A 23,869-nucleotide genomic window follows, 5' to 3' on the forward strand; every position below is an offset into this window, starting at 1 on the left:
CCTCTAGGAAAGTTTTCGCCGGCAGTTGAAGAGAGCTGCTTAGGTCTAGCCATAGCAGGTTGTTCAGTGAATTTTCTGGCGAGTTCTTTATTTTCTGCCAGCACTTTATGTATGAACCTCTTCTTGCAAGCTTTTGGGAGGTCAGTCCAAACTCTAACCGGATCTGGGCTTGTGAGGTGTAGGTTGGCAGATTAAAGAGAAGTCGGTAGGCCTTTGCAATGGTTGTGTCCAGCAATTTCTCACCTATGCCTTTTAGAGCCTCACTGCCGTATGTTATAGATGACTCTAGCTTGACTTGTGCCACACGGAGCAGTGGGAGTAGAGTGGGACCATTCAGATTAGACTTTAGCTGTTTAAGCGTGGTAGCTATCAGCATCCCTTTCCTCTTAATTGCTTCTAGTTGGTTCATAAAGCGTCCTCCTTTATCGAACAATATTCCAAGGTATTTGTACTCTGAACAATTCGCGACAACCTTTGTTCCAAGGAACCAAGTGTGCAGCTTTTTGTTCCCATTTATGGACAGAACTTTGGTCTTGTCGATATTTATTTCTAACAGGTTCGCTTCGGCATAACCATGCAGTGCATTGATGAGGTTTTGGAGACCTACTTTAGTGTGGCTGACCAGGACCACGTCGTCTGCGTAGGATAAGCTAGGCAGCGCTTTGCCCCCCAAGCGTGGAGCGAGTAGGGGAGCAGGAGAGTGCTATAGCACTCCCTTAATAACCATTATTATTATTTTTGTTTTAAATCTTTATATTTAACAGTCATTCAGAACAATGTTTCATGAGCATAATACAGAATAGTACACCTACTCTTATCTACTAGGCCTGATTCACAGGCTGACCACCCTAAATAACCATTCTTAAGTTTTGAAGGTGAATGAGAAATAATTAAAAGTTGGTTTTATCCTGTCACAATTGTTATGCGTTCATAGACGGTTTCTAAATTTTAGGCTATGTCTTCTTACAAATGGCTGCTTATTCCTTAAATATGTAGATTGACGTTTACTCTTCTTTGACTACAAAGCTAGAGGATTTTGTAAGCGTAACTATGTGACAATCTTGCTGGTTAAAGGAAAGGCTGTAGGATGTCATTTGATTCTGATACAACATTTAAAAACCTATAAATGAACTGTAACAGTATTTCAAAATATATCAGCAGCCGGGAAAGTACAAATGAAGTGCTTTTATGTAATTCTGAAGTGTGATGGAAGCAAAGATTCTAAATAAGATCAGAAACAAATTAATATACTTTACTTGGAGATGCCTAAATGACAAATATTTGGTGAAACCTGATTTCTACACATTATCATTTTTGTGTTATATAGTTTTATCAGTAAAACTGTATGTCTATACAAATAGAGTTGTCATTCCATGTATAAATGTGCTGTCTTTAAATGACAGTGTACTACACCACCATGCTTCAGTAATATATTTGACAGAACTGCAACACCAGCTACATACTACACCCATACCACTCTTGCTTGAAGTGGGTGGCTCATTTTCTAAACTTGTTCTTTGTCTGATACTTAGATTTTTCACTATACCTATGAGTTTCGTGATGTAATATTGACCGTAGCACCCACACTTTGAAAATTGTTGCAGTAACAGTGCTTCTGTCACTCCTGGAAGAGTTACCATAAAATTGGTACTGAACCAGCGCAGTTATTTGAAGAAGACAAAGGCATACTTTAAATTGGTCAAGCAGACTTTCGGCCTGATCACAGTACCTAACCACAGTGCTCTCAGCTCTTGATTTTAGCCTCATAGTTATGGTGTTTGAGCGATGATTCAATCTATTGACAGAGTTCAACCCCATTGATTGCAAGATCCTGTTTAAATCACCTCTCAAAAACAGTTTCTCTAGCTTGGCCCACTGCTGCATTACATCCTTTATCTCTGGAAGATCACAAACAGTGGTACAGCATTCTCTACCATTATTACACTGATGAGAAAATTCTGTGCTGCAGAGAATCACAGGGTTCCATTTTGTCACGGTTACTGTTCAATTTATACATGTGGCCCCTTGCTTCGCTGCTTCAGCAGAAGGAGGTACACTTTTAAATGTATGTAGGTGCCTCTTAGTTCATTTTTGGACTCTCATTCAGGTTGCCTAGGTTTGTATTAGCAAATTCATGGCCCCCTTCTTCACTACACTATCTGTGGACCATCTCTTCCTCCGGTTAAACCTGTCCAAAACATAGAATTTGATTACCTCCTCTGATTCATCCGGCTGGATTAACACCTCATGAAAGGCAGCAGGGGATTTCTTCCTCGGAGCAGACGCTTCTAGGCTGATCATAAGGGACACACCCTGACGAAAGTGTTACTACAGAGCTTCTTGTGCCCGTCTCCATGTGGTGTAGACTATAGAAGACCCAACATTGGAGTATTTAAGAGCCACACTAGTTAAGACAGGCCACTCTTTCCTATAGGCAATTCTGAATGCATGGTTGCCTTATTAGGATCCTGTATGCGCGTCCTGATGAAAGCCACGGCCTCAATTGAGACCCAAGGCATAAACATGTTGATGGTAACAGTGTTGATGGGGTACTAAATCCCCTTATCCCCACTATTGATTTTAACACCAAGTGTCATGGATAGCAAATAAATAGTTTTTAGGATGTCACATTGGTTTTTAATATACTTCAATCACGGGCCCATTCTTAGTTAGAAGTGACTTCCTCACTACAGGTGAAGGCCCGCTCTCTATTAATCTGGGTTTTTGGAGAGCGTGGGTTGTCCTATGATGAAGCATGACACTTGATGGTGTGCGAGGACAACACATTACATTTCTGTGTATGTCCAATACTTGTACATGTGTTGTGTTGGGAGTGATACATTATAAGTATTTGAAAAAATATTGGGTAGCTTATTTAGTCTGCTTATCAAAATACTACTGCCCACAAGCAGCGCTGGCTGGTGAGGTTTTCAAAGTGATGCGCTATAAAAGGTGGCCATGGCTTTGACATAGTTAGCAAGCGACTGTGTTAGGGTGGTAGTGGGGAGTTCACCTGGAAAAACAAAAAAAGGAAGAAAAGGCACATTCAAAAAATAATTTTAACAAAGAACTTTGTGAGAACGCAAGAAAGTTTATAAAGCAACTATAAACGTGTGATCTCAAAAAATGTAAAACATTAAATATCACCCATATCTTAGTGCATTAAATATGACTAACATTTATAGAAGTATGATAAATTGACTTCAAAATTTACTGAAATGTATTTCATCTACACTTAGGAGCATTTCGCTTTAGCACATCAGATTATTTTGAACCTGAGAAACAGTCCTGAGCCTCCCCTTGTGACACTGCCCATTAGTTAAATAAGAGGCAAGTCAGTTGTCATGTATAGGTGTCTTAGATTTCTATTATACAAGGAGCAACTTTATAGGCTACTAAATCAAACACAAGACAGGTTTTGGGCACACTGCACATCTTTAACTCAAGTTTTTTGAAACTGCACTAGTATGTGATAATAAACAAAAATGATGTTGGTGAAATTATGTATTTGCTATTAATCACACGATTTCGTCAAGCAGGGAACCAGGATTGATTGACCTGTGCAATTCGGTTACTAGATTGGTATCTTTTACTACGCTTGGCCTTCTGTCCCTCCGCAAAGCATTATCATCCTATTTCCCTCACTTAACACATCACTAGTTCTTTCCTTCAACACAACCCAGTTTCCTTCTAGGAACACAATACTATCGATCTGCAGCACAAATCTCCTCTGAAATTTAACTCACCATTTGCCGGTCTGCCACTTTATCACTGCCCTGCTGTCAATGCATCTCAGCACGTCTTAAATTTTCATGCTATTTAACTACAGATGGATTAATTTAATGCCCCTGCCTCGGGAGATGCTTGGTGACTTTAAGGCTGGTTAACATGAAACTCGACCTTTTCTGCCACAACTACCCATGGCCTCTTTATCTTTGCAAGTTTGTATAATGTGCCATGCCATACAACTGAACTCTGCTTTACCGTGAAATTTGTACAGTTATTTGTAAGAGATTTTGACGCTTGAAACTCCTATAGTATTGGAATTCTTTTGTTTATTGTGTTTGGGGTACTTTGAAGTATAGGCTGAGGACAGTGGCAGACTTTTTCAATGTCATTCGTTTATCGCTGAATATATGATCATTGACGTAGCCATATTGTCCCGTGTTCCAAGGAAAAGTATTGAAGATGTGCTGTCTTTCTATTCATATAAGCAGACCCTTGAGTGATGCTGGCTGAGATTACAAACAGTACAGCTCCTTATATTTTTATATATATATATAGAGCGCAAACTCGACCCAAGGTCAGTGGGCCGTTCTGAACTTCCTTACCTTCTTAAGGGGAAGATCGAGAGAGATTTTTTTTTACCTACTGGTAGTTAGGACCTAGTGTCCATAGGAAAAGAGTTCTTTGTTTTACTAATAATTTTTAAGTCGTTTGATGAATCTTCATGAAGTTTTTAAAACTACTTTGCTACTCACTTCAGCTGCTGTCCAGAGAGTTTTGGGGCAATTCGTCAAGTATGGGCTGAAGAAAAAAAGCAGGGGGGGGGGGGGGTCTCAAAACAATTTTGGACACGACTACAGCCCGAACTGTTAAACAGAATTATATCAAATTTGGCAGTAAGCCAGAAATATTTTTGAGTACCTAGAGACGCGGATCTATCTCAAACGATCAGCGGATCCACGCGCCAACAGAAATGCCATGATTGGCTGGCTGCAACCTGAGTAAAAAGATGAGTCCGCCATTTTGTCAATCAGGACACAGTTCAAAGTGGCCTGGGGGGAGTGTGCGTGGGGGTGTTGGGAGTAAAGTGTAAATAGGATATAAGGGGTCAAGTTAGAGGAATCCTTACCCCATGGGACTGATGGAGGACTCTGTGAGGGACCCCTTGTGGGCAAGAAATTGTCCAAATTTTTTATTTTTTTGTGCAAGCGAGGATCCGCAAATCCACTGAGGAGCTCTGCGCAGAATTCAGTGTGAATCTGAAGCGGAACTGTGGGTCACCCACATAACCACTCCAGACCCATAAAACCACTCAAACACCAATACAGCCACTCACACACCCACTCAGAGAACCAGAAAACCACTTGTGTCCTAAGGTAACTATAACTTGCTTGGACTGCTAATTACCCCACATATTGCATTACTCATGACATCTTCTATGACATCAATGATAAAATCATTGCAACATTTGCAGTGAAATAATTGATGAGGAAACTGTACATAGCAGGGGCACAAGTTATAGTTCTCTTAGGGCACAAGCTATAGTTACTTGAGAACTATAACTGCTGAATTTCTATGGTTTTGTGTATGTAAAATCCAAACTTAACTAGAACGTTCTTGTAGGGTTTAATTTTTGTGTGAATGAATATATATATGATATTAGATATATATATATGCTGAGGTAATTGGGTGGAGGGCTAGCAGCAGACAGCTGAATGGACAGGATTACCGGCAGCACTGAAGGTATTTTCCCAGACTTTGGCAGCCGAATTTAAAGAACGGAAGGATTTGTGATACTGTTCAAAAGTTGTGACAGGGGACTGTGAAAATGGAAGTTTTAGAGGTCACGCTGTGCCTGAATTCCATTTGGAACATCCGTGGAGAAATTGGCATTCGCCAGTCCCGTAGCATGGGGGGTAAATAGCTAGACTAAGAGTTCTCCTGCATACGCTATACCAAACAAGTGCTGGGAAATACAGGGTTAAGCAAGAAAAATGAGGGAAGTTCAACCCTGAGCAATATTAATAATCAGCAGCTTGGAGATTACAAGTATTCAAGCTATTTCTCCCATGCAGCCCCAAAAGTGACTTGAGACTTACAAAACGAAAAGATTAAGGGCTGCAAACTAAATAAACAAGCATTTACAATGCAATAGGTCTCGCAATGACATTATTATGAGCTATTGACATTGTAAATGGCAATGCCTTTCACAAAATTAAAAGGCATTGTTATTTATAATACCAAAAGCAACACCTATTGCATTGCATAGCGTGGTGTCCGTGAAGACGGCGTTGCACTTATTAAAGTAAAAGAAAAAGTGTGTGTTGAGGCAGAGAGAGAAGAAGAAATGACGAGACATGTGAGATGGGGAAATAAGGCACAGAGAAGATAGTACGAGGAACGCATCACTGTGCAGTGAGACTCTATTCTTAACTAAGGCCACACCTCAGCTAACAAACGCTGCAGACCCAATCGCGAAGGTATTGGCGCCTAAAACGCTCTACTCAGAAAGAGCATTAAGTGAGTGAGTGTACCTGTGTGTGGATGAGTACCTGCATGTCTGTAAGGGAGTCTGCCTATACCTGTGTGCTAGTGTCTGGGAGTGTGTGAGTGAGGGTGGGTGAGTGAGTGTGCCTGTCTGAATGAGTGAGTCTGTGTGTATTTGGGTAAATGTCTGTGAGTGCACATGCTTGCGGGGAGTGGGGGAGGCACATGTGTGTGGCTGTGAATAAGCTGGTATGTGAGTGTGCCTGTGGGAGTGTATGTCTGTGTGTAGGATCGTGGGTGTGGATCTGAGTGTGTGTGGATGTGAGGGTAAGCGAGAGAGTCTACATAAGGGAGTGGATCCTGTTCACATGCCTTCTTGTCACAAAAGCTGCTGTGTGTGTGTCTTGCATTATTGCAGCTGGAATGAGAACACGAGTGCCCAAGACCCCTTATATTACAGTCTGAGAAATACATTGGAAGAGATTTGTCAGGATTTCTGTGAATTATTTAAAAAGCAGCACTGATGCTTGACTGAAAACTCCTGCTCTCAGGAAGGTTGGATTTAGAGGCACATTACCCCGCATGATGCTGGTAAAACTTTCTTGTGTTTCCAAAATCTATGCTCCCGTTAGTTCACAAGGGAGGATATATTGTTTAGTTATTCTGGAATAGTTAAATTAATTATTTTGTCATTTGTTCAGCAAAGAAATAAATCAAAACCAAAAGCCCAAACTCCCAAGCCACCCACAAGCCAGCTTCTGTGACTTGCCTCTTGCCTTCGAGTGCAACAAGTAAATGTGTATTAATTGTTTGTGTGTATGTAAGTACATATGTTTTAAAGTAGCATTATGTACCGAACATTGCATTCCATCTGAAGGGCTCCCTGGGACTTGGAAAGCTTGGGCATTAGATTGTTTGCACGTAAAGTAAAGACGTATGAGGAGCAGATAAGTGGTGATTTCAACCACACCATGCGGAGCAAGGATGCAGCTCTGGGGATCCGGTCAGCAGAATAGAAACCAGGAAGGACAGCGCAACCCCCCGTAGGCTGCCCATCGGCTCCTAACTCGGTCCGCGGGGGCACAGCCGCCTTCTGCTCCAGAGTTAGCCCACGGGGACAAGCACTCAAAGCACCCACCAGCAGGGGCTGGGACAAGCCCTGAGTCCTGAGGCCGCGACTTTCCTCTTGGCTGCGTCTCCACCGGAACCAGACCGCAGCATTCTATTTTCGATTAGCAGCAACAGTGCTGTCGTTTTTCAACAGGAGTGTAGAGTTAGTGCCTTAAACAACTAGCGTGGCGTGAACAATCCCGGGCGGAAGTCAGGCAGGCCGGGGGCGGGACGTAAAGACACACCGGAAGCCCAGGCGGGAGCTTACCCAGCACTGGGACATGTGGGCATGAGGAGAAGGGCGGCTGGCGCTAGCGGGGCTCCCGTGAGGTGAGAGAGCCCCGCACCGAAGGAAGAGACTGCCGCCGCCTGCAACGAGCCCTCGCATGGAGAGCTGGAGACGAGTACCGGTGAGTGGGGGCCTTTGCTGAGCTGCGAGGGCGGGGGGCATGTCTGTGTGCGCGTGCGGCGGCGGGGGGCTCTGTATGTGTGTGAGCTTGCGTGTGTGTATGTGTCTTGGAGTCTGTGTGTATGCGTGTGTGTATGCGTGTGTGTGTGTTTAAAAGAGGCCGATGACTGTGGGGGGGAGGGGGTGTGTGTGAGCGAGCGAGCGAATGTCTGTCTGTGTGTGTATGCGCATGCATGTGTGTATGTGTGCGAACTTCAAGAAATCGGAGCCCGGGGATGTGCACGGCGCGGGAATTGCTGAGAATGTGGATGGAGCCGACATGCGCGTTCACGCAGTCAAATCCAGCAGCAGAAGCGCGTGCCACCCTCCTGTCCCTAATTCCCCCGAGACGGACGGCTATACGTCTCTAGCTGGATGCATCCTTCGGATGCTACTCCAGCGAGACCTAAAAACGTGCGAGTACAAAATATATGCTAGTGGTGATTTAGAGCCGCAGCTGGAGGGGAAAAAGAAGTCTCCCCTATTTCTGCATTTGCAAAGTATAACGTCTGTTAAATGAGCAGAGACAACATTTTAAAATGCACATATATTTTATTTACTTTCCGTTCTGTGGGATTTTAATTATAAATTTGGGCACATGCACTTACAAGGCTGAGCTCAACAAGCACAGATCGCGACCTGAGTTTTGAAATCTATGCATTATGTATGTGTGCTGCAAGGTGTTTTGCATTGATTGAGGTTTCACTATGAAGACCCGACATTTGTCGCAGATATTTAACCAGTGGTTTTCAAGTGACAAACATCAAAACGTGCAGCAATAAGCAGTATTGCACTCATTATTTGCAGTAGCTGTGGTATTTTAATTTTAATAGGGTCTGCATGGACAGCATTAGCAAGCTGATACAAGAACAATCATTTTAAAAGAAAAAAAAGCAGTTACAGTTTTTTCTATGTCCATGCACCATGTGATCTGTGACACAATATTTAAGTGAGCTCAATATGGCGCCCAAACTATGTGAACAAGGCCATTGCCTAGGCTGAAATGCATCATATTGACTGAAGTCTTGGAATAAAAATCAGTGGTTGAAGAAACTGGTATCCTGTGTTGGTCATTACCTGTTGTATCCATGGACAGGCCGTGGTTGATATATATATATATATATATATATATATATATATATATATATATATATATATATATATATATATATATATATGACCACAACCTCTCCAACAAATGAAGAAATGGAGTCGCACTTCACTGGGTTCACGGCCCAACTCTTTTATTATTTCACGGTGGTAGTGGCAGTCCTGACGCGTTTCGTTCAACAGTGAACTTTTTCAAAGGTAAGCCACGCACACTTTGTTAATGTTCGGTTTCCCACAGCGATTGCCTTCATTTAATTCTTTGACCCTCTGGTGGGCTTTAACCCTCTGGTTGGCAGTGTTCTCAATTAACGGCATGCTGGTACCTGTATATATATATATATATATATATATATATATATATATATATATATATATATATATGTATATACTGTTGACTTGTGACACGGTGGGACAGATCCGTCCTCAACCAAAAAAAGAAGCAAGAATATTAATTATTTATAGGTGAACATCAATTCTTCAATGAAACGTGTTAACAAAATACTACTAAAACCTAAACGGTCAACACGTTTCAGCTCAATGCCTTTAACTGTCCATAAATACTGGGCAAGTAAGAACAGGTAGAAGTGTGTGAAAAGAGGTTCGTGATGGGTGTCAAAGAGCAAGCAAAACAGGGAGGTGGGGGCAGAGGAAGCAACTAGAGCAGTGCAAGCAACAACGGACAAGCTACGAAGGGGCATGTAACGATTGAGATGGGTGGAGGGATCACAGGGCAAGCAAAAGCAATGGGCAAGCAACAGGGAGGGAGAAGCAACGACGACAGAGCGAGCAACGACGGGCAAGCAACCACAGAAAAGTAATGACATGGGAGGGGCTAAGGGGGGAACAAGAAACAACAAGTTTGAGGTACCTTAATCCCAGCATGAACAGCAGAAGGATATTAATAACAAGGACTGGCATAGCCAATAGGTCTTGCCTTCGGGACCTTTTAAGTGTTTAGCCATGCAGCACATTATCCTGTGTGCTGTGCCACCAGGGTTTGAAGAGCTATACAAGTGCTGCATACTGTATACCATTTATAAGCAGTAGCCATCTGCAAATGCTCTGAGTTACTAATGAATTTCGAGGCTGGTGGTATTTGTAGCAACAGACACTCAATTTCAGGAAGTGGCAAGGATTTCATCCCAAGACCAACACTGTGAGGAATTGGCAAACATAACATCCACTGTCAATAAGCAGTGCAGGTAATATCCCCAGACACTCATTGCCAGCAAACAGAACTTTGAAATAGATCATATAGATGATGTCTCCAGTTTAATGTCAAGTAGAGCTCACTCCCGAATATTTGCCCTTGTGTACCTGCTGAAGCGCGTTGCTATGATTCACAGCCGGCTTTAGGGAGATGTGACTGGTGCAACTACACGTGGCACCGACACGGGGATAATGGGGGATTGTGTTTAAAAATAACTCCTCAGTTTAAAAGCACATGATGCAGAGTTTTGTGTGTGCCCAGCAGTTTTTTTGGCCAGCAAATAACATTGTTCCGATAACGCTGGTGATTAATGTCCTTTCTGAAAAGAGAGACGTGTTTTGTCTAGTGGCAGTTTTGGCTCATCCTTAAGTAAAGAAGAGGGTTAATGTGCCTGCTGGAACTAATGTGCACTATGAAGATCACAGAACTGAAAGCGAGTGAACTATGAGTGGAGCTATTAAACAAGCATTGGCATAGCCAATAGGTCTTGCCTTTGGGACCTTATAGCTGTTAAGCCATGCAACAGTTAATTTTGTTGCACCGAGGATATTGTGCTGCATAACTAAATACTTATGAGGTTCCAAAGGTGAGACCTATTGGCTATGCCAATGCTTGTTTTATACATGAGGGGAATGAAGTGTGATTTGGATTATGTTAAATGATTTGAAGAATTATGCATTACGGATTAAGGGTTTGCCACCCTGAACTTAATAGAATTATCAATTTAAAGTTAAATAGAAAAATAAAAGTTGTGCAGTGGGATGAGCGGATAAGAAAATGACCCCCCCCCCCAAAAAAAAACTGGCTTTCCGTTTTTATAACAACATATTTTAGTTTTAGCTAGTGCTGGAACACTCATCGGGGAGTCCTTATTTTTTGTGTGTTTTTTTTTTCTTTTACATTTCTTTTTACATAGCGCACCGTAGCTGGAGGTATTGGTGCACTTTACACGATCGCCAGTTACATTATACAAGGTCACACACATTTTTTACGCAAGGGTAAATTAGACGATTTGCCCAGAATGACAAAGTAATAAACCGACGCAAAGACTGTAACCTATTTACCTAGTTCCAAAGGCGGCAGCCCTGTCCTTAACACCACTCTATATAATTTAAAATATTGTATCGAAATATAAAAGAGATGAAAGTGCACGAGGAAGATTTTTTAGACATCAGCGTGTGTGCGCCAAGTAATTTGAAATATTGTATAAAAACGTAAAAGAGATGACAGTGCTCGAGAAAGATATTTTAGACATCAGTGTGTGTGCGCCAAGTAAGTTGAAATATTGTATAGAAACAAACAAGACTGTCGGAGGGAGGGTTGGAAATAAAATCTAGGATGCACGACTATGGGCTCAATTGTGGCTGTTTATTTGACTATTTTAAAAGAAAACAAAACAAAACAAAGTATAGTAGGAGCAGTTCTCCTCACTCCACAGTCCTTCTTCTTTTCCTCTCTTTTTCTTTCTTCCTCTTTCTGTGGTGCATGGTGAAGTCTTCAGAGCGATTGCCTATCCCTGATTAATGTCCTTTGGTTGTGTGTGGGTATTGCGGCCGTTTTCACAGGGCTTCTTTTCCTCTTCTTCTTTAGGTTTCAGGACTGGTGATGGACGCACCCCAGGATGCTTGCAGAGGAAAAACGAAAGAGAAGGAAGTGAGTATATTGTTGCTCTCTTTCTTTTTTTCCTTTCTAGAAAAGACCACCACCACACCGAAGACCGGGGCGTGAAGAACAAAAGAATCGCACAGGGAGGGTTAAAAGGGTGGAGAGGCACGAAGTTGCCAGTGCTCACAACTGTGTTCACACTGAAAAGCCTACAGCACGTTGCCTACAAGCCTTGAACCCAGAAAAAGGAAATCAAATTGAATGAATTGGCTGCCCTTCCTACGGGCGTGTGCCACTCTGCGCTCGGTTATAGTCCTGTTCCGGGACCTCACTGTCTCTCGGATCGGGAGGGTCAAAAAAATAAACAAGCATTTGCAATGCAATAGGTCTCGCATTAGGAAAGTTTGAGCTATTGGTATTGTAAATGACACATTTTTTATTTATGTGTTGGTTTTGAAAATAGCGAAATTAATAGCTTTGTCATTTACAATGGCAATAGTTTTAACTTTCGCAAATATAACACCTATAGCATTTGTAATGCAATATGCGTAGTATTTACGTGACTTAGATGTATTGATATTACAAATAATGGCTTTTAATTTTTTTAAATAATTAATACTTAAATAAAAGTTATTATAATTCATAATGGCAATAGCTTAAACTTTTGTAAATAGCTTTTGTGAAGATTATGTTCAGTGTATTTTATTGTGACGAAAATCCAAGAACAGAAGTGAAATATTAATACTTTTTGTGACATTTGTAATAAAGCTTGAAACATTGAGAGAACATATTTGAACCAGTTGTTGTTGAATGGTTGTACAGATTGATGCTGTGGTGGCGCTGAGTGATGTTGTGGTGGCGCTGAGTGATGTTGTGGTGGCGCTGAGTGATGTTGTGGTGGCGACGAGTGATGCTGTGGCGTTCAGTGATGCTGTGGTAGCGCATAGTGATGCTGAGTGATGCTGTGGTGATGCGATAGGTAGAGGGAGGGCGATAGATAGAGGGAGGGCGATAGATAGATATATAGATAGATAGATAGATAGATAGATAGATAGAGTGAGGGCAATAAATAGATAGAGTGAGGGCGGGCGATAGATAGATAGAGTGAGGGCGGGGGATAGACAGATAGAGAGAAGGTGATAGATAGATAGAGAGAGAGAGAGAGAGATAGATAGAGGGTGATAGATAGATAATGTGAGGGTGATAGATAGAGTGAGTGCAATAGATAGACAGATAGAGTGAGGGCGATAGATAGATACAGTGAGGGCGGGCGATAGATAGAGTGAGGGCGGGCGATAGATAGAGTTAGGGAGACAGATAGACAGATAGATAGACAGATAGATAGATAGATAGAGTGAGGGCGATAGATAGATAGATAGAGTGAGGCCGATAGATAGAAAGATAGATAGATAGATAGATAGATAGATAGATAGATAGATAGATAGATAAATAGATAGATAGATAGATAGAGTGAAGCCGATAGATAGAAAGATAAGAGTGAGGGCGATCGATAGATAGAGAGATGGCGATAGATAGAGTGAATGCGATAGATATACAGATAGAGTGAGTGCGATAGATATACAGATAGACAGATAGATAGAGTGAGGGCAATAAATAGATACAGTGAGGGCGGGCGATAGATAGAGTGAGAGCGATAGATGGATAGATAGATAGGGGGCGATAGATTGATAGATAGAGGGCGATAGATAGATAGATAGAGTGAGGGCGAAAGATGGATAGAGAGAGAGGGCGATAGATGGATAGATAGAGTGAGGGCGATACATAGATAGATAGATAGAATGAAGGTGATAGATAGAGAGATAGATCGATAGAGTGAAGGTGATAGATAGATAGATAGATAGATAGAGGGCGATAGATAGATAGATAGAGGGCGATAGATAGATAGAGTGAGGCCGATAGATAGAAAGATAGATAGATAGAGTGAAGCAGATAGATAGAAAGATAGATAGAGTGAGGGCGATCGATAGATAGAGTGATGGGGATAGAGTGAGTGTGATAGATATACAGATAGAGTGAGTGCAATAGATATACAGATAGACAAATAGATAGAGTGAGGGCAATAAATAGATACAGTGAGGGCGGGCGATAGAGTGAGGGCGATAGATGGATAGATAGATAGATAGGGGCGATAGATGGATAGATAGAGGGCGATCGATAGATAGATAGATAGAGTGAGGGCGAAAGATAGATAGAGAGATAGAGTTAGGGCGATAGATGGATAGAGAGATAGAGTGAGGGCGATAGATAGAGTGAAGGTGATAGATAGAGAGATAGATCGATAGAGTGAAGGTGATAGATAGAGGGCAATAGATAGATAGAGGTCGATAGATAATGTGAGGGTGATAGATAGAGTGAGGATGATAGATAGAGTGTGTGCGATAGAAAGATAGAGTGAGGCCGATAGAAAGATAGTGAGGCCGATAGATAGAGTGAGGGTGACAGATAGATAAAGTGAGGGGGATAGATAGAGTGAGGGCGATAGATAGATAGGGCCACTTGTGGGACACCCCCGCGCCGCACGGCCACCAGCTGCTGCGTGTGCCCCTTTGCCTGCCCTCCGCCTCGCTGCCTGCCTCGCAGCCGGCCGCCGGCTGACTCTGCTGCTGTTCTGTTTTTGTTTTGTTTTGACCCCCATTTGTGCTTGTTATTATTTTTGTGCCCGTGTTAGCGTCTGATCCCCATTTGTGCCTGTTGTACTGTTGTTATTATTTTTTGCCCGTGTTAAGCGTCCTCCTTCCTGTTTGCCCGCCTACCTCGCCGCCTTCCGTCTTCCCTCCCCGCTCCCCGCTTCCCGCCACCACCGCCGACCCCGCCCCTTTTTTCCTTCTGTTCCCTCCCCGCTCCCGCCTCCCAGCTGCTCCGCCCACCCGCGCACTTGGCCTTATATGGCGACCGTGCGACGCAGGTGAGTGTGACCCACTTGTGGGACACCCCACGCGCCGCACGGCCACCAGCTGCTGCGTGTGCCCCTTTGCCTGCCCTCTGCCTCGCTGCCTGCCTCGCTGCCGGCCGCCGGCTGACTCTGCTGCTGTTCTGTTTTTGTTTTGTTTTGACCCCCATTTGTGCTTGTTATTATTTTTGTGCCCGTGTTAGCGTCTGATCCCCATTTGTGCCTGTTGTACTGTTGTTATTATTTTTTGCCCGTGTTAAGCGTCCTCCTTCCTGTTTGCCCGCCTACCTCGCCGCCCTCCGTCTTCCCTCCCCGCTCCCCGCTTCCCGCCACCACCGCCGACCCCGCCCCTTTTTTCCTTCTGTTCCCTCCCCACCTCCCAGCTGCTCCGCCCACCCGCGCACTTCGCCTTATATGGCGACCGTGCGAACGCGCAGCGGTCACGCGCAGCGGGCGCGCCGATTGTGCGCCGAAGGCGCGCCAAAGGTAAGCCCGTCTACGCCCGTCCGCGCCTAGACCGCGCCCAGTGCCAGGACCCCTGGACCTCGAAGACCCCGGCCGACCCGCCTGACGTACTCCGCCGCCACCCTCATCGCACTCAACACCGGCCGACCCCCAGATTGCCACCAGGCCACACCACGACGCACCCACGGACCTTTCAGCTGCCACGCCTGCAAGTTCACCTGCATCCGGACCTGCCTCGCACCAGCACCCGCCAAGTCGAACACCAGCAGCACCCACCTCAAGTGCATCCTGCTCAACACCCGCTCCGTCTACAGACACGCCATCGAACTCTGGAACCTCCTAGACGCCACAGCCCCTGACGTTGCCTTTCTCACGGAGACCTGCATGAACGCCTCTTCAGCCCCCGACATCGCCATCGCCATCCCAGAGGGCTACAAGATCGTCCGGAGGGACCGCAACGCCAACCAGATGGGAGGAGGCATCGCCATCATCCACAGGAACACCATCCGTCTCACGACCAGCACCGACAACACCCTGACCAGCGCCGAACACCTGCATTTCCAGATCCACACCAACCCGAACACCACCCTCAGAGGCACCCTGATCTACCGACCCCCGGGACCACGCACACAATTCAGCGAGGACATCGCCGACTTCGTCAGCCCGCATGCCCTCCCCTCCGCTGACTACATCCTCCTGGGGGACCTCAACTTCCATCTGGAGAACAACAACGACCGCAACACCAGCACCCTGCTCGACAACCTCGCCAATCTTGGACTCAAGCAGCTGGTGTCCACCCCCACCCACCTCGCCGGACACACACTCGACGCAGTCTTCTCCTCCAGCACAGACATCGACTTCAGCCACGCCACAGAGCTTCAATGGACGGACCACAGCTGCGTCCACTTCACCTTCAAGAGAACGACGACCCACCACCACCAGCAACAGGCCGCCCGCAGAAGCTGGAACAAGATCACAGCAGACCAGCTCGCCACCTCCCTGAGCCAGCACCCTCCTGCCAGCTCAGCGAACCCCAGCCAGGCCGCCGACAACCTCACGAAGTGGATCAACATCTGCGCGGACGAGCTCGCCCCGCTGAGGACCCAGCCCAGCAGACCCGGCAGCAAGAAAGCCCCGTGGTTCACCGACGAACTCAAGAGCTCCAAGAAGAACTGCCGAGCCCTCGAGAAAGTCTGGAGAAGGGAACCTACACCGGACAACAGGACCACCCTCAAGCTGGCCACTCGGAAGCACCACCAGCTGATCCGCGCCGCCAAGAAAACTGCTTTCAAGGACCGGCTAGACAACAACGCACACAACAGCAAGGAACTCTTCAACATCGTGAAAGAGCTATCCAACCCCAGCGCAGGAAACAACGACATCACCCCATCGCAAGACCTCTGCGATTCCCTCGCTTCTTACTTCCACAACAAGATCGCGGACATACACAACAGCTTCAACAACCAACCAACGCACACCATGACCGAACAACCACCCCCCACCACCACCCTCCACGCCTGGACCCCGATCAGCACCGAAGACACCATCTGCACGATGAACTCCATCCACTCCGGATCACCGACCGACCCCTGCCCTCACCACATCTTCAACAAGGCCGACGCTGTCATCGCACCCCACCTGCGAGACATCATCAACACATCCTTCGACACCGCCACCTTCCCTGAGAGCTGGAAGCACGCCGAACTCAGCGCTCTACTCAAGAAACCAACAGCGGACCCCACCGAACTCAAGAACTACCGCCCCATCTCGCTCCTCCCGTTTCCAGCCAAAGTCATCGAGAAGACCGTCAACAAGCAGATGGCCGCCTTCCTCGAGACGAATGGATCCCTCGACCCCTCACAGTCCGGCTTCCGAGCCAACCACAGCACCGAGACCGCCCTCATCGCCGCCACCGATGACATCCGAGCCCTGATGGACAACGGAGAAACAGCGGCCCTCATCCTCCTAGACCTCTCCGCGGCATTCGACACTGTCTGCCACCGCACCCTAGTACAGCGCCTCAGCAACGTCGGAATCCAGGACAAGGCGCTGGAATGGATCATCTCCTTCCTCGACGGAAGAACACAGAGAGTCCGCCTACCACCGTACAAGTCAGAGGCCTCCGAAGTCATCTGCGGCGTCCCTCAAGGATCCTCTCTGAGCCCCACCCTCTTCAACGTCTACATGAGCCCCCTCGCGGCCATCGCACGCCAACACAACCTCAGCATAATCTCCTACGCCGACGACACCCAGCTGATCCTCTCCCTGACCAACGACCCCGCCACCGCCAGAGCCAACCTGCACGAAGGGATGAAAGAGGTAGCCGAGTGGATGACGACCAGCCGCCTGAAACTGAACTCGGACAAGACGGAGGTCCTCATCCTGGGCTCTTCACCCTCCGCCTGGGACGACTCCTGGTGGCCTCCCGCCCTGGGCACCGCACCCAAACCGACAGACCATGCACGCAACCTGGGCTTCACCCTGGACTCCTCCCTCTCCATGACCAGGCAAGTCAACAACGTCTCCTCGGCGTGCTTCAACATCCTACGCATGCTACGGAAGATCTTCTGGTGGATCCCCACCGAGACCAGGAAGACCGTCACCCAGGCCCTCGTCACTAGCCGACTGGACTACGGCAACGCCCTCTACGCCGGTACCACCGCCAAGCTCCAGAAGAGACTCCAGCGGATCCAGAACGCCTCAGCCAGACTCATCCTCGACATCCCACGAACCAGCCACATCTCCGGACACCTGAGAGACCTTCACTGGCTCCCCGTCAACAAAAGAATCACCTTCCGCCTCCTCACCCACGCACACAAAGCCCTACACGACCAAGGCCCGAGCTACCTCAACAGCCGGATCAACTTCTACGCTCCCAAACGCCACCTCCGATCAGCCAACCACGCCCTCGCCGCCGTCCCCCGCATCCGAAGAGCGACTACAGGAGGAAGGTCCTTCTCCTACCTGGCCGCCAAGACCTGGAACTCCCTCCCGACCGACCTGCGCCTGACCCAAGACCACCTCTCCTTCAGGAAGAAGCTGAAGACCTGGCTGTTCGAGCAGTAGCGGCACCCCCCCTCCCCCAAGCGCCTTGAGACCCTACGGGTATGTAGCGCGCTCTATAAGTGTCATTGATTGATTGATTGATAGGGCGAGGGCGAAAGATAGATAGATAGATAGTAAGATAGGGTGTGTTGTGTCGTGTGGAAGATATTTGTAACATAGCAACACTTTATCGTATGAATGTGAGACATGCGCCTAAATGCGCGTGGGCATTTAGAATGTTGATAATACTTCTAATGCCAACGCGGAGCATGAAGGATGTCTGTCGGCAAGAGTGGCGTCATGTTTATGCATACCAGCTAGATGTTCCGTTCCTTGAGGGCTACTTTTCATACTTTTAGCAATAAAACCTCAAATTATCCCCTTCACGGTCTCTGTGCTGCATCACTCTTGAATATCATGCATGTGTTCTGTTACAATATCCACATTGGAACAGCGCACAGACTGTCATTGGTATGGCTTTGTAGCACTCTCTGTACACCAGATGTGATTTGCCAGATATTTCTCATGGTTTCCATTGCAGACTGGAGTCTGACTACAGTGAGTCAAGAATTTGCTATCAGTAAAGTGAACAGGAATGTATGTACCTGAGGTAGGGGAAAGTGTCACCTTTGAGTTGTGAGTGAAAGTTCTTTGTGTTTGATGTGGTAACGCTTTCTAGAGTAAGGCAGAAGTGATAGAAAGCCTGTAAGGCAGTCAATGGTAATGAGTGATGTTGAATTGTGTAAAAGCCAATCAGAGGCACAGTTTGGTTGAGTGAGATGTATGTTCGATAGTCTGTTGTGCGCTGTGTTAATTTGAGCCGGGGGACTGTATAGTGGAGGGGGGGGGGGGCACCTTCACTCATTTTTGAGGACCGGGTCCAGCCCTTTTTTCCCCTTAAAGATTTTGAAGCAAAGGTAAAAAGAAAAGGATTGAACGGGAGAAGGAGGAGGAAGAGAAGGGACGAACAAACATTGACGAAGAAAGAAAGGATTAAAAAAAAACTGTAACAGTGATATTAAGAGGCAGAGGGTGTTTGTGGTGGAGTAAAGAAGCATAAGTTAAGAGCCGGGTGTAGGAGAGTAGGGTCTGCAATCCTATGATCACCCAGATTTTTTGCTTTTGTTTCACTGGTTTACGACTTTCTCTGGCTGTGGGCCTGCCAATCAGACCCACAGCCTAGCTGTTCTCTCACTAAATTGACATGTGTACCTTAGGTGCATTATCCAATTGGAACTGGGCCACCTTATCAGACCCTGTAACTCAGGGCATAGGTGTACCCAGGGCCTACCAGGGGCTGAAGCATGTATTATGCCACCCCTGGATGGCCATCTAAATCTGACACCACTGGCTGCACGACAGCTGGGGCAAGGTGGTGTATTCACCCTTTGCTTTAGATATAGTATACCTATATCTAACCCTAAAAATGGACACACAGATTCCTATCAGTCACTCCTATGGCAGGCCTTGACAATCCTGAAGGCAGAGTGCTTGGAATCGTGTGAAATGGTGCTCTGGCATGAGCTGAGCCCGTTTGCAGCTTGCGGAACCAAGTCCTAATAGCTGTTCCATGATAACGCATACCATATACTCTTAAGTGCATTATAATCCTCGCGGTTAAATGCTATCTTTGGTATCGCTTTATCAAAACATGTTGAGTAAGGTGTCATACGAATTGGAATACTAACCCCTCGCCAATTCTGGCGACAGGGTTAGCATTCCACCCTTCTAGAGTGACACGACATGTATGTAACTGTGAACCCCGGTTAAAGTTAACTGAAGCCTCAGCTCCACAAAATGGATGCTGCCACCACAGACACGAGTCTGACCTCCTGCTGCTGGGAGTCCTTCCAGCGAGGAGAGCTTGGACAAAGGGTTTCCTGTCAGGGGCGGTGCTAGCACCATCCCAGACAGGGTTTTGTGTATCCTGGGTAGGCAGGGCTTTACAGGAAGGTGACTGCAGAGTGGCACCCCGGTGCTCACTACGCATCTGCCGGCTAGAATCAGTTCCAGGGGCACACCAGCCCCTGGCCTGGGGAAAGTCCGGCATGGGAGAGGGGTGTAACCACCCCCCTTCCTGGTCCCACCCCTAGGGCAGGACCTAGTCGCGTACCCACCCCTTTCTTTAGGATAAAGGCAGGAGCGGGGACCCTTCCAAATTAGATCATCTTTGAATCCTGAAACTACTTTCTGCGAAAGGAACTCAAGACTTCTTCTCAAGATTTCTCCCTTGTGACTAAGGAGTAGTCACCCTGCATCCGCAGGCACCATCTAAGAACTCTGCGGTTTTCTGCACGCCCTTCCTCAGGAATCCGACCGACCAGCATGACGAGACTCGGCTTCCCTGGCACCTCTGACCTCTACCTACCTCTACAGCTAAGCTGAGAACCGTAGGTGCGACGAGACCTCGAGGGACCGGCCATCATCAGAACTGCACGACTTCCATCCAGCACGACCGCCGAGGGATCCTCTGGTGAGTGCTTTGGGGTCCGAGAAGCCCCGACCCTGAGCAGCTCCAGCACCGAAGTCCAGCCTCCCAGCATCTCCACGATCTGCGTGGGGCCCTTCTGCTTTTTGCTGCTCACCGCGTTGTTTGGCTACTAGCCCGCTGGCTTGTGGCCTTCTTAACGACGCCCGACGACATCACTGCTGCTGGTCTGGTTGCTCCAGACTGGCCCTTGCTCCCTTCCAAAAGAGGAGCACCCCGGACCCTCCTGGTCCACTCCAGACGCCATTTTGAGTCCACCGCGTGGGCTTGAATTTGCCAAGACTTGTTGCCCCAATCCTGGGTCCAGCAACGTCGACAGCTCCATCCATCGTGGGACAGCTCGCACCTCCATCCTGGTCGCCAACAACGCCTCCTGGTCCGTGAGATCTGCAGAGCACAGCGTCGCCCACTCACCTAGTCGAGGTGACTACCATCCGGTGCCCTCCTGGTGCCACCTGACTACTGGCTAGTAGTCACAAACTTGGTCCCCTCTGCTTTCAGGTGTCATCCATCTTCGATCCAGGCTTGGATCACTCGAACAATCTTCACTGGTCGCCTGCCAGCAACTTCTTTCTTCAGGCTCCTGGTTCGTCTACGAGGATTCCCGACGTCTTTTGAGACCTATGCAGCTGCAGCCCCTGGGCTAGGTAACTTCGGCATTTCGGTGCCCCAGCATAGCCTCACTATCCAAGGGTCAGGATCCACTGTCGTTTTCGATCTACCTAGTCGGGTTCGCCCGAGAACACTAACTTTGTGAAATCTAGCTACCATAGACTTTGTCCCGCATCCCGCGTGAGAGTGCACACTCTGCACCCGAGTCCCCTAGGCCTCCTACTAGCAATCTGAAGGTTCAGTAACGTAGTCCTAGTGATTCCAAAGCCTATTAGTCCAGTACTTACCTGCTAGTAATTTCGCATTCCACTTTCATAGTATATGGTTTTTCGTGCCCCTCGGGTATTTGTGTAAATTGTGCAACTTGAAGTATTTTTATAAGAGTTTTGTTGTGTGCTTAGTACCCTGTCCTCATAAAGAGTACAGGGCTGTTGTGATTCTAATAAATACACTGTTTATCTTCATAACACTTGTGTGGTGTCCTTTCACTTGGTATTCAAGGGGTATATGTAGGCTGTTCGGAATTCGGTTAAAACCGACTCGCAACGACAATACACCTCCGAATGAAAATCAGGTGACCCGGTTTAAACCGAGTGTCACTGATTTTCATAGCTGACGTGGGGGGAGAGGAGCTGTTGTGGTCTGCTGTCTGTTTAATTGCGGCCGGCCGCACCAGAGTACTTCACGGTCTTTAAAAAGACCATTCACTTAATGAGGCTTTGTTGTTCTCTTGCCCCTTCTCAGAGTCCCTGGGGGCTCTGTTGAGCCTCAGAGTGTGTGCAGGCGAGAGGAACAGCCGCCTCCACAGAGAGAACGCGGTCGGGCGCCCCTCCCCTCACTGCCCCATAATCTCTTCCATTAATACGAAAGAGGAGTGAAGTCCTGTCCTTTGAAGTTGGCCGAACACCCCGAGGGAGTGGAGACTCCCCTCCCCAGGAGCCAGCGCCTGGGCAGCCGAGGCCCGCAGGGCGTCACTGTGGACACCAACACCAGCTCTGTGGCGGAGAAAGCAGCGCTCGGGGATGTGGGAGACGGAGAGCAGTGCGTGGGAAATTGGAGCGAGGGCACTCTGGCGTCTGTGGAGGAAGAGGTGGAAACCCAGCGCGCACAAGAAAGGTGCAAGCAAAAGGAAATTGTTGAGAAGAAAGCAGGGGTGGCTGTTGAACTTTGGAAGTGGTGGGGCATAGCCTCAGAGTGTGTGCAGGCGAGAGGAACAGCCGCCTCCACAGAGAGAACGCGGTCGCCCCTCCCCTCGCTTCCCCATATTCTCTTCCATTAATAAAAATATCACCTGCAGTAACGTGCTGTTGTGGTGCACGGTAGATTGCAGGGTTCGGCCTCCCCCCTCCCCCCCTAACCCCCCTCCCTCCGGGGAGTTACTTTGGCAGCTGCACCAGGGAGCTTGAAGACACCTATTGGGCTCAAACGGGATTCAGTCCCCCCTCCCCCCCCCTCCCACCTCCTCCCCCCTCCTAGTGTGTCAGCCCGGGCTGAGCACCCTCCAGGGCAGACAAGTTTTTGATCTGCCAGCCGCACCGGAGTACTTCACAGGTCTTTAAGACCATTGACTTGTTAATGAGGCTTTGTCCGCAGCTTCCAGTGACTTTCCACAAGAGGTGGCTGGGGGCGTGCCAAAGCCCTCATTCATCAGGATGTGTCAGTGTCCATGTGATTGTGCTCTGTGCAGATGTCTCTCGTTTTGGAGGTCGGCTCGCATTTCCATCATAGCTCGGAAGGAAGGATTGAAAAGAGAATAGGAGGGGAGGGGGGCTGTAGGAGAGGAAACTGGGGTTGAGGGAGATGCGTGTGTCTGTGAGAAAGTGGGTGCATTCTGTGACATCACTCTACACTCGGCACTGTGACTTCTCATTTATTTCAGTGACTTCATCGCTCACTCTGTCTCCTTTAAGGTGATTTTTTTTCTCTTGCATTCATTCATTCATTCTTTCTTTCTTTTTCTTCCTTTAACCTTCTTTATTTCTTTCCCTATTCTTTCCTTCTTTCTATCGCCTGCTTTCGCTCACCCTTGCTTCCTTTCTCTTCTCGTGTTTCCGTTACTCTTTCTCTGTCTCCCTTTGATCTCGTGTTTCTTCCCTACCCCCATCTTTATTTCACTTCCCAACATTAGTTGAAAGATAAGCATGTTATGGCAGAACAGGTGCATGATCCGTGTAGCAGTTACAAGACGCATTGAGTCACGCCCTTTTGTGCTTGTCTGTACGTGACAAGCATCTCACGCTGTGTTCGTGTGCAGAGGTTGCACGGTACATACATCTTGGCTGGGGTTGGTAGCGAACCAGCAGTGTCTGGAAAGGGGGCTTTGGCACATAATGCCTTAGGATCAAATGCACATTCATTCAGCTGTTTCGGAGCGCCTTGCTTCACAGCGCACTGCTGTATGGGCTGTCTCGCCGGCACTTGAACACTTTTCTGTTGTAGCGCCCAGAGGCGAGTGCAGCTCTATTAGGGATATAGCGGCTATTTTTGGGAGCAGCGGGTTGTCCCTGCACGGCCGATGTGTGACTGCCTCTACCCCATGGTGGCAGGATGCTCCAGAGTCAGTACTGTGAAGGGTCTCCTTGTTAATTCCCTCCTCCCAGAGCTCACTCTCTCACCACATTCTAATGGTAGAAGGATACTCTGGACTGCCAT

This window comes from Lissotriton vulgaris, chromosome 3_1 (genome assembly GCF_964263255.1).
Source record: "Lissotriton vulgaris chromosome 3_1, aLisVul1.2, whole genome shotgun sequence".
NCBI lineage: Eukaryota > Metazoa > Chordata > Amphibia > Caudata > Salamandridae > Lissotriton > Lissotriton vulgaris.